Genomic DNA, 11,279 nt, shown 5'->3' with positions numbered 1-11,279 from the left:
TTTGCTCCATATGCATATGTAAGTATGGATGTGTATGTAAGTATGTAATTGTGAGAATGTATGCACGTATGTGTATAAGTATGAATTGTGAGAATGCATGCAAGCTGGGCCCAGATTACTTCATGAAAATATGTATGAATTTATATGAGAATATGCATATTCACATATGTAGAAGTTTTTCTTTCTGCAAGTGTTATTCTCTTCTCCTGGTCCAAGGAAATTAATTGCTCCTAACTTCACCCTAGACTGACAAGCAAGAGGCATCTGGACAATGGCGAAAAGGCTCTAGCCACTAATCTTTTAATCTCCTGCTGTTTTTGGGTGAAGTGCTAAGTTCCTGAGACTGCAGTCTCTGGCTTCAGAGGAACACAAAAGGCAGATCTACATTAGCATAGTAACTTAGACTTAGATCAGTAAACTTTTTATTATACAGCAACTCTAAATTTTTGATGCTCTTCCCCCTTCCACTACCTCAAGAAAAACCAAGAAGAAAAAAACACCTCTGCTGGGACTGACTCCAGGCTCTCTCTCTCTCTCTCTCTCTCTCTCTCTCTCTCTCTCCTTACCTTCCAGATGCTTGATTGTTTGATCCCCTGTCTTGAGAGCCTGAGAAACCAAAATGACACTGGGTGGTGAGCAGGTGAGCAGAGAACCAGAGCCCTCCCCACTAGAGTAGCACACTCTCTCACAAACTCTAAGCTATTTGTTTATCTGACACTTCTAGACCCTTGCAATCATTTCAGGATCTCTCCTCCTCTTATTACTGCTCCCCTGCACATTGATCTCTCCAAGCCAGGAACAAAGGGTCTACAAGGGCAGAAAGAATGTATGTACTCCCATCACCAACAACATCCCAACTGTTCCTTTCACACCACTAGACTGTCTACCTGTTTGCTTTATTCCAAGGGGCCAGAGAGGCCTCAGTTGAGAATCTCCATGAGATTCCCAATTTTCTCTCTGACTGCATCTGATGCCTGGCTGACCCTTGGGAGGACCAAAGGAAGAAGGCTGGCTTGTGGATGATGGCATGAGCCTTTGAAGGCAGAGAAGACAAGGTCAGTCCCTCTAACCACTCTGATTATCATCATCACTTCTCTCTAGCTCCCTCTGCCCCCTTCCTCTCCCTCTCTCTCTCCAAGCCAGGCTACCCAGTATTGCCTTACCTTGTTTCTTTACTTGTTTCCTTAATTCAAGGTTAATTATATCTATTTATTTTTCTCGTCATTTCATTAGTTGAGGGTGCTTAGCCCTTGAGACCAGTACCTAGATCAGGCCTGCCTCCAGGTCATAGAGCTCTGCCTGTCTCCATCTACTGTGTCATGTGATTAAAGACACACAGCACCACACTTTCTTTCATTGTACACGTAGTTTAATTTCAAATTTTATTCATGAGAGAGAGAGAGAGAGAGAGAGAGAGAGAGAGAGAGAGAGAGAATGAGAATTATAGGTTACAGTTCAATTCTTCAGTAACTGTGTGACCACAGGCCATGTTTAACTTTCTGTAAGATAAAGCACAATGGTACTGATTATATAACACTGCGGACTTCCACTGAGCAAGCTGATTTTCACAACTCCTCTCTGTCCTTTAAAAATTCGACTTGACGACAACACCAGGGCTCCAAAGAGGTTTGTTTCTTTCATTTTCTTCTTCTTGATGTTCTCTTTTTGTTAGATGTCAGAGTCAAGGTAAAACAGGAAAAAAATGACACAAAGTGATTAATGTGTCACCCTCTGAGTTCTTTGTCCTTTCTTTTTTGTCTTTGCTGTTCTCTGTGCTTGCTATCCTCTAGATGATAGGGATGTAAATCCAATTTACATGTGGTGACTTGTAAGGAGGCTCTACTGATCTAGAGAGTAACCTTGAAATAAAATGAGAATCAAAACAAGAACTTGTAATAAAATATATAGACAAAATACAATTTCTATTATTAACCCCCCCCAAAAAAAACCAGCAACACTTTACTGACTAGACAAGTTCCTTTTCTGCATATCAATTATCTCCCCAATAGCTAGGTAGTGTGCAAGTCTGTCCTAGTTTGACTATCAAGGTTAAGAAAACTAGTTAGTCTTACATACATTAAAGGACAATGAGTTGTAAAACATTCACACTAAAATTGTGACTGATTTCATGTAGAAAACTGTCCACTGGAAAGACATAGCTCAGAATTTAAGAGCACTGGCTGCTCTTCCATTCCCAGGCCAACTGACACCCTTCTCATAGCCACTGTAGTCACCAAGATTTCTCAAATAGTTTGCAGACCAACAGACATGCAACCCCCCTCACACATACAGGGAGATGTAGTTAGGTGTGTGTGGCAGGTATAGGTGTTGAGGGAGACCTTAACTAGCTTGAACAAATATATAACTGGAAAGTTCATTCTTTAATTTACTTAATTTTATTGAGTGTACAATGCAAGAAGGAAAATGGGCTGCACCATATTTAGGGTACTACCTGTAGATCAGGAGGAAGGACCATCTTCTCTGAGATTGATCCATCCCTTGGGAAGAAGGATAGTCAGCCCAGATGTGCTGGTATGTATTCCTGGTTCTTTATCAAAAAGACTTGGACTCTGACCTTGCTTCTGATTCCCCAGAGCAGGTTAGGAATCGAGCACAAATAGAAAGGGAAACCACACCAAGGAAGCCAGCATGCAGGAAAAAACAAACCAGAAAACATGTTATGTTGGATGCAACAAAGCAAGCTCACATTCACAAATCTGTGAGCCTAAGACTCATCCCTGGCTGGAAGGAGAGAACTGAGTATAGCACACACACAGAGTTGGTCATCTCTGAGTCCATACTCACCCAGCCCCGTTGTTCACTTCACTAAGCCACAGGCTCTAACACCTCACTTTATTACAGATAATCATGGTGGCTCAAGCCTTTAATCTCAGCAATCAGATCTCCACTTTCTGGGTCAGCATGATCTCTGGAGTAAAAAAGAAACAGATGGAGAAAAAACTCAATATTTTTTTGTTAGAACAGTTATTATAAGTTTTAAGGAATATAATAGCTTGACATTCTAAGTCTCTGGTTCACTATTACCTTTCTCACATGTCTAAGCCAATGCTTCCTAATGAGTTCTTCCTTCTCCATGACTGCCCCCCATCCCTGGGTGTTGTGTAGTGAATGTCTGTGTGTGTGTGTGTGTGTGTGTGTGTGTGTGTGCGTGTATGCTCACACATGCACACAGGACTACCATCACTGGAGGATTAAACATAAACAAACAAGACAAGAAAGCTGGAGGAACGATAGAAATAGCCGAATATTTTCTTTTTTCTTTTCATAGGAAGAAAAAAGAAAAAGAGAGCTGCCACTGCAGCAACATCTGCCACCATCATCTTCACCACCACCACCAACAAAAGATACTTGTCAATCTCCTTTTATTATAATAATTAAAATTTAAAATTGTGTGTGCTTGTGGGTGATCTATAGCACAACCCTCACAGGAGGATTAAATAAAATTAACCAAGAGATCCAAGTCTACATAATAAAAACACTAAAACATAGCTGATAGACAAGACAGATAGACATATAAACAGAGACAGACAGAGACAGACAGATAAAGAAGAGAGGAAAAGGAGAGAGCATAAGAAGGCTAACAACGACTCATAATGGCCCCTCGAAAACAAGGAAGGCTGGAGAGAGTGGTCAACCTCCTTACGTTTATTAAGGCAAAATCAAAAGAAAAAGTGAAATGAAACAAAACAAACCTAGCCCAATATTTTATTTTTCTTCTGATATTAAAAATCTTTTTAAAAAGCACACAATCATCTAAAACGAAGAGAGAGAGAGACAGAGACAGAGAGACATAGTGAGAGAGAGATGAAAAGATCTATTTTTTTCCACTTTTTATTGTAATAAGAAAGTAACGACTTTAAAAATTAAAGCTGGCCCATCTTACTTTAACACTCATTAATACAATTTATCCTGTTGAGTAAGACAGGGATACCTGGTCAACACCCTCATAATTTAATAAAGAATTAAAAAAAAAAGAAAACAGCCAGTAAACTGCTTGAACTCATTATGGTTTTTATTATTAAATAAAGAAGGAACAAAATAAAGGTTAATGGTTGTATTTTCTAATTGTTAATAAATAATCATTAAATATTAAAAATCGGTCCACTTTTCTAAAAAAAAAAATTGGTCCATCTTATTATTCACTGTTGTATCTTGAGTATTGTACTAGAAACAAATTTTGGTTTTAATAAAAAGGACAACTTGTCAACTAGGAATCAAGGTGACATGGAGAACAGAATACTAACTTCACCATTGCCCTAATGCTAGAGACCAAGAGTGACATAGACAACAACCAGGCAACTAGTTGACAATCCTCTTAGGAAAAGAAAAGTTAAGGAAAATGGCTAACTTAAACCTCATTTAAATTAAGAAAAAAAAAGTCCAGATTTGATATCTGGTAGACCTGGGGTGGAGGAAATTATGATCTAGATGGGCAGAAATCTGATCAACATAGCAACATACAAGACAGAAGGAGGCAGGGGTGGGGGTAGGGAGACCGAGTGCCTCTCACTGCCTTTCCCCTACCCAACATGTCCCATATTGTCATCACGCTTTGAGAGAATATAGAGAGTGGAGAAAGTGCCTGCTGCCAGAGATCCGCACATCCCATCTAGATGGACACCAAGCCTAGGAAGCTAAGGTTCCCACAATTCTCCAGTGCCCCAGGATGAAATACGGAGATGGGTTGGGGCACAAGAAACACGAGGACCAGGTCCTTCCATGAGCAGACTAGCACCTCTGCCCACAAGACACTGTGTTATTCCCAGCTTGAAGGAACTAGCTATCCATCCCTCCAGGACAAAGAGAAACCTCAAGCGAGGTGTGAGGGCTGGACACCAGAGAGACATAGGTTTTTTCCCTCACCTTCTCCCTTGCCTGCACCTCTGAAAGGATGCTCTTGGTTATGGTAGGATAGGAGTGATAAACGACACTCAGCTCTACCTACAACTCCCCTACCACCGCTAAACTCAAACATGCTTGTACAAGACCAGTGGATAGCAGAAGTGGCAGCCACAGGAAACAGTCCACATGGTTCCTCTGAAGGAGGAGCAGGGGAAGCAGTATTGGTAGCTAGAGAAGACCAGAAAGGGAGACCCCATTGCCACTGCTTACCTGGTGATGTGGTATGATGATACTACACCACTGGGTTGGGATCAGAAAGGGCTACATGCTACCTGTCATCAACCATGAGCATCTATAGGAGCTCTCAGAAACAAAGCCTTGTACTGAGGGCTGAATTTCAATAGATCACAAGGGTGCTGCTCTGCTATGTATAAAATCCCAACCCAGAAGCAGGACAGCTATGAATAGCTTAGTGCCAGGTTCCACATGAATATGCATTAGCGTGACAGGCAGGAGGGTGGCCCTCCATTCTTGCTGCACCAGGTTTCTCAGGAACAATGTCTCTCTGCATCAGACCCCAATCTAGATGCAGGGCGGGGACCCTGTCTGACATGTGGGAGTGCAAAGAGACTGCTGGCCGGAACAGATGGGACAGCAGCTTGGCTCTCTGGGGCCAACAGAGGCTTCTTTAGCACTGCCGTATCTTTCTGCCTGGGTGGGAATCTGACTTGGAGGCATTCAGTCATAATCCCCCAGATGGTAGCTTTGCCCTATTAGCTCCTCAGCTATGCACACACACCAAATGTCTGAACTCAAGGTTCCTATAATACTTTGGTAACTTTTCTAACACATCCTGCTCAAAACCAGAAGCATCATGAGGCCCTGCTTTCACTGTATATGTATTAAAATAAAGATCAAGTAATTTTTAATGTATGGACAGATGAAATCTTGTTCATACATTTTCCATGTCACTAATTAGATGATGAGGCATTTGACTACATTAAGAGTGTCATACTCACTCTGGCCATTTTCCTGCACTTCAGTGAATTTCTTTATCTTGACATTTAGAGCACTGGGCAGTAATCACAGTGTCAATATCTGTCACAGGCCTGTGTGATGCTTTGTTTTAATTAATCAGATTCCTCTGGTTTTACCAGTTCTAAGTCACTGGCCAAGCAAGGTACCTTGGAGAAAAATATGGCAGGAAAAGGGGGAGAGAACCAATGGGGAAGACTGTCTCAGACCCTGACCCAACCCTTCCTCATGACTGTGATGGCAAAGGGAAAGAGAAAGGATGGGTTTGGAGGATCTTCTCCTGCCTGCCCCTAGGTTCCCCTTTGTGCCACGCAGCCCTTCACAATAATGGAAATATCCCTGATGTTCATGCCACGTTCTGTGGGATCAGTCGCTTTGCCACACTGGACACCTCACAATGTTCATCTCCACCACTCTGGGTTCAGGGATCTGAACGTGATTCCCTTTTGCTTGGCCAAGGGTAACAGAGGCCATTGCCCGTTCCTTCAGAACAGCTCTCACGCATCTTTCAGAACCCATGTGACCCATGTTTAACTGCTGTTCACATGGAGACTATCTTCAATTCGGCTTTTAAATTTCTCATATGAATATTTGCACCAGCATTGGCTCCACCCATGCCTGCACCCTATACTTCAAGGCTACCACAGCCAGAGGCTCATCAGAGCATTGCCTCCAACGGGAGGGCAGCAAAGCTCGGACCTTGGCAGACCCTGTCCCATTTCTGCTACAGGTAACTGCCAGGTATGCCTCTGACTCTTCAGGGCTAGGTGATTCGGCAGGTGAGTTGTTACACACTCCTTAGCAGATTCTGACTTCCATGGCCACCGTCCTGCTGCCTACATCAACCAACATCTTATCTGGGGTCTGATGAGCGTCGGCATCGGGCGCCTTAACCTGGCGTTCGGTTCATCCCGCAGCGCCAGTTCTGCTTACCAAAAGTGGCCCACTAGGCACTCGCATTCCACGCCCGGATCTTTGCCACTGAGCTGGGCTTCTTCCTTAAAGGTTTGAGAATAGGCTAACATAGTTTCAGACCCAAGTCCTCTAATCATTTGCTTTACAGGATAAAATGGTGGGCTTTTATTTTATTTATTTATTTATTTATTTATTTATTTATTTTGCCATTCAGAGAGTGATAGGTATAGTGAGGGAATCTTCATAGGGAACCAGCTACTAGATGGTTCAATTAGTTTTTAACCCCTACACTCCCGGTGGGACAATTGATTTTCGTGTCAAGACTGCTAAAGACCTCCACCAGAGTTTCCTCTGGCTTTGCCCTTCTAGGCATACTTAGCCATCATTCAGGTCCTAATGCAAGTGCTTGTGCTCTACCTCCCTAGCGAAGCAGGAGAAATGGGCTACTGCTGTCCCTCTGTGGACTGGTGACAACTCAGGCTCCCACCTGGCCTCCCCACCTCCAACCTCTGCACTCTGCACAAGGCTTTTTACCGTCACTGCATCATAGTAGTTTGCACACCGATTAGTAGGCAGTCCAACACAAGCCCCATCCCTGGCTAAGCTTGTTCACCTTTGCCACCTGGTCAGTGCCTGCCTCCAGAGTGCCTGCCGACCACCAGAGGTGGCAGAGGCGCAGGTGGAGGAGTCTAGAGGGAGAGCAGGAAAGTACAGCCATGACAGCTTTTGGACTACCTGGTCTCATGCTGGTATTTTGCCTTAGATGGTCTTCGCCAGTGCTTTTCACTCCATTTTCAAGCAATTCGATGTCTGAAAGACCTGGTCCCAGCACATCAGTGCACTCATACAATCCACTAGCTGTGTCTTGATCAGAAAGATTCGGGCCCCCCTTAAACGGCAACAGGGATTGGGTCTTCTGTATGGAACATTTCCCAAGCCCTGTGGCGGCGATTTGTTGCTGGGCTCTTCCCTGTTTACTCATCTTTACTGAGGGAATGCTGGTTAGTTTCTTTTCTTCTACTGATTAATATGCTTAAATTCAGCATGTTGTCACATATGATCAGAAGCTCCAAGTAACAAAGGCACAATTCACATATCAAATGACTCCCAAGAAGATGGAAGGAGAGTTCCCTGGTCCTGGAAAGGCTTGATCCAGGATTGTAAGGGAATACCAAGACAGAAGTAGGAGGGGGTAGATCAGAGAACAGGCAGAGGGAAGAGGGCTTATGGGACTTTTGGGGAGGGGGGAACTGGGAAAGGGAAAATCATTTGGAATGTAAACAAAGAATATAGAAAATAAAAAAAACCCAATATGAATCATATGACCCCCCCAAAAGAAAGAAAGATAGAAAGAAAGAAAGAAAGGAAGGAAGGAAGGAAGGAAGGAAGGAAGGAAGGAAGGAAGAAAGAAAGAAAGAAAGAAAGAAAGAAGAAAGAAAGAAAGGAAGAAAGAAAGAAAGAAAGAAAGAAAGAAAGAAAGAAAGAAAGAAAGAAAGAAAGAAAGAAAGAAAGAAAGAAAGAAAGAAAGAGAGACTAATACGCCTCTGGGTAGAAACTGTTCCAAAATAGTCGTATTGGTCTCCAAATATGAATTCCTATAACAGGTCTTAGTGACCAGAATGTGTGTTAACAGAATCAATGCATTTATTGTTCCATTACATTGCAAAGTGAACTCTCTAATGGTAGATGAGAGAGGGTTTATACCAGGGACAGAGTAGTCATGGCACCAAGGGAGGAAAGTAAGATCTTTTGTCTGAGAAGATGCAGGGGAACTGTAAAAGGAAACCTTTTGATGAGATTCTATATCCTTTGTTGACTTTCTGACATTCTCCTGCTTTGCCTATCACTTATACCCCAGAATCTATTTCTATAACTTCCCTCTGCTGCTAAAGCCTTTCTCTAGAGGAATGTCACCTATTACAAAGCTTTAAATGGCACCCAAATGGTGACAACTCTCAAACTTCCATCTCTAATTCAGTCTTTTCAGAGCTTCCTACTGTATAGCACTCCTTACCTACCAGCCTCTTCCTTTATATGTCCTATCCGCTGATTAAGCTCAGAAACCTAAGTCACACTCTTTAGTTCAACAATTTCTTTTTTTTTAAGATTTATTTTTTAAAGATTTATTTATTTATTATATGTAAGTACACTGTAGCTGTCTTCAGACACCCCAGAAGAGAGCACCAGATCTCATTACGGATGGTTGTGAGCCACCATGTGGTTGCTGGGATTTGAACTCAGGACCTTCGGAAGAGCAGTCAGTGCTCTTAACCGCTGAGCCATCTCTCCAGCCCAGTTCAACAATTTCTATCTTGAGGAAGCACATCAATACCTTTCCCTATCAGTTGTCAAAGCCAGAAACCTAGTCACTATCTGTGACTGCCCTGTCATGTCTGCCATTGCCACATTCAACAATAGCTTCCTGTTCTAAAGATAACTTAAAGAGCTCTGTCTCTTTTGAAAACTATCTTCTTGTTTATTTTTTTGAAATTGATTCTTCCCAATTCTCTTTACACTTTAGAGGATTTCCAGAAACCTATTAGTGTCTCCCTTATTCTTTGGTTTCTTTAAAGCCCAGTGAAGGAAGAGAGTCCAACACTTTCATAATATCAGTGGCCTGTGTCATGTCTACTCTGTAACATTAATCTTTTAAAACCTTATTTTTACTGATGGTTTTTAAATGCTTTAAAACTCACCACTCAGCAGAGGTAATAGAAAAGAAAGGGTAAGGAAGAAGTGGACTTGTTTAGAATAGTTTTGATTTTTTTTAACAACTCACATCTGTCCTGGCTGGAAATCGGCACTTTAGTTCACAGGTTTTCATTCAGCAGCAGTTTGATACACTCGCAAACACTTCATGGATACACCAGCAGTCAACTTCAGTAGCAACATCAGTGACATGACCTTGCAGAGACAGTCAGACCTCAGCCTTGGCTTGTGTCAGCAGGGTTGATCAGCAGGAACAAAAGGAGTTCTCAGCTATGCCTCTCTCAGGGAAATATAGATCAGCAAGGAGGCAAGACCCACAAGGGTTGCGCAGCTAGCTCTTTAAGCAAACCTAGTTCAGCATCCATCTATCACTCCACTGACTCCTATTTGTACACTCAACCTACTACGTTTCCTCCAAGTGTCTTGCCACACCATATGTCTTGTCTTAGCACATGTATACAATAAGTGTGAGTCCAGGGAGTCCTGACAAATGCAGCTCAACCATGCAATATAAGGCAAATCAACACATAGTGTTAGTAGTAAATAATCTTTTGTCATGGGTCTTTTTATGTTTTTGGTTTAGTAGAACATCTTTTCTCTTGTGTCTGCTTTAGTGAAGTGTTCCTTCACGACTCTGCCTTAGTCTTTCAACTGTACCAATTCAGGAAAACACCTCTTCGTGTGTTTGCTAGATGGGCTGCTTTTATCCATGCATCCAGGACTCACCAGCCCTCTAGCATCTGCATGATGCCCCAGTATGTCTCCACTGGCTATACATTTATATTAGTTGTGAGAGATCCCAACTCAATATTTTTAGACGCCCTAGCAACTAGCCTAGCACAGAGCAACTTGTTTTTCTACTCTCCGCCTGAGAAACCTTTAACCTGTTCCAGGAACTAGCTCACCACATTCTTGAGACATCTGGCACCTTGCTCAATGTTTAACTATACAATGCCCCAAGAATGTTTGCTCAAGATAACCTGTAACCTTCCACTGAGTCATAAATTACCACCTTACCTCCCCATTCCTTGTGACTTGAATCATTGCCTAACCTCCCCTTTCTTTATGTTTTTTCCTTTAAAAACTCCTGACTACAGCTGCTCAGGATCGAACTCCTCTGCCCTTGCCAGGGATATGAGCTCGGCCCCAGTACACTGGTTCCCTGAATAAACCTCATGTGCTTGCATCAACAATAGTCTCTTATGAATTTCTGGGGTGTTGCTTTACCCGGAGACTTGAGTGAGGTCTCAATTTGGGAGTAAATTGACTCCCCAGTTCGGGGTTCTTTCAGTTGTTGAATTTTTTGGGGGGACACCAGTACAAATTGTTCAGTAACATAGCCCCATCACCCAATGGGCATCTCGTCATCTTTGACCATACCTCCAGATTCCCCTCTGGGATGTCTCTTGGGAAATTTCAAATATTTAAAGCTGTCACCCGACTTGAGGGCATTGAAGCTTGTACACCGTGCAATAAGATCTGGATTCAGGATCTCCAAGCAGTGCAGGAAACCAGCTATATACCCAGCAGCCAGCTAGGAAGAGGCAGCCTGCACAGGTGAATCCAGCCCTGTAGAGCAGAGGATCTTCATGTACAGCCTGTATCCAGAGCTGATTGGGGCCACAAAGTTACATATCCAAATACAATGACAAGAGAGTGGGTCTTGGCTGTCATCTTTGCTTCTGTGACTGTGGAAGAGATTGATAGACAGGTTCTCCCAGAGTAGAGAATCACTTGGGACACACCATACCAGGACT

General features: G+C 42.8%; 1 long non-coding RNA gene across 1 annotated transcript; it reads right to left on the bottom strand.

Moving 5' to 3' along the window:
* Positions 1-1,364: 1,364 nt before the first annotated feature.
* Positions 1,365-10,344, bottom strand: LOC127682429 (uncharacterized). Its single transcript, XR_007977377.1, has 4 exons — positions 9,593-10,344; positions 2,806-2,929; positions 2,453-2,582; positions 1,365-1,859 (listed from the first exon to the last, which is right to left on the bottom strand). It is a non-coding gene; the product is annotated as an uncharacterized LOC127682429 (long non-coding RNA).
* Between the last annotated feature and the right edge of the window lie 935 nt (positions 10,345-11,279).

Source organism: Apodemus sylvaticus, chromosome 4 (assembly GCF_947179515.1).
Source record: "Apodemus sylvaticus chromosome 4, mApoSyl1.1, whole genome shotgun sequence".
NCBI classification, from domain to species: Eukaryota; Metazoa; Chordata; class Mammalia; order Rodentia; family Muridae; genus Apodemus; species Apodemus sylvaticus.
The sequence above is the reverse complement of the archived record's forward strand: the minus strand, read 5'-3'. Positions and strand labels throughout refer to the sequence as shown.